This window comes from Myotis brandtii, unplaced genomic scaffold, assembly GCF_000412655.1.
Source record: "Myotis brandtii unplaced genomic scaffold, ASM41265v1 scaffold68, whole genome shotgun sequence".
In the NCBI taxonomy this organism is placed as follows: Eukaryota; Metazoa; Chordata; class Mammalia; order Chiroptera; family Vespertilionidae; genus Myotis; species Myotis brandtii.
Genome location: NW_005370657.1, coordinates 3,753,796 through 3,754,354, shown reverse-complemented (window position 1 = coordinate 3,754,354; position 559 = coordinate 3,753,796).

Here is a 559-nt window from a genome sequence, read left to right as displayed (position 1 = left end):
GCAGCACAGGGAGGCAGGGCCCCGCGGCAGGCGCGGACATCGGTGACGGGGACGCCGTCATGCGGAGCCCGAGGAAACTGGGGAGACAAGAACGATGGAGAGAAAGACGGAGCCGAGACAGCGAGAGGACGAGCAGGAGAGAGATCGGAGGCGCAGGCAGAGGCCAACGAGGAAGCCTGGGAGGTGGACGCGGCGCGGAGACCCGAGGCAGGGCCCCGCGGCAGGCGCGGACATCGGTGACGGGGACGCCGTCATGCGGAGCCCGAGGAAACTGGGGAGACAAGAACGATGGAGAGAAAGACGGAGCCGAGACAGCGAGAGGACGAGCAGGAGAGAGATCGGAGGCGCAGGCAGAGGCCAACGAGGAAGCCTGGGAGGTGGACGCGGCGCGGAGACCCCGTGCTGGACGAGACAGAAGCCTGGAGAGACAGAAGCCGGAGAGACAGGAGCCTGGAGAGACAGGAGCCGGAGAGACAGAAGCCGGAGAGACAGGAGCCTGGAGAGACAGAAGCCGGAGAGACAGAAGCCGGGAGAGACAGAAGCCGGAGAGACAGGAGCC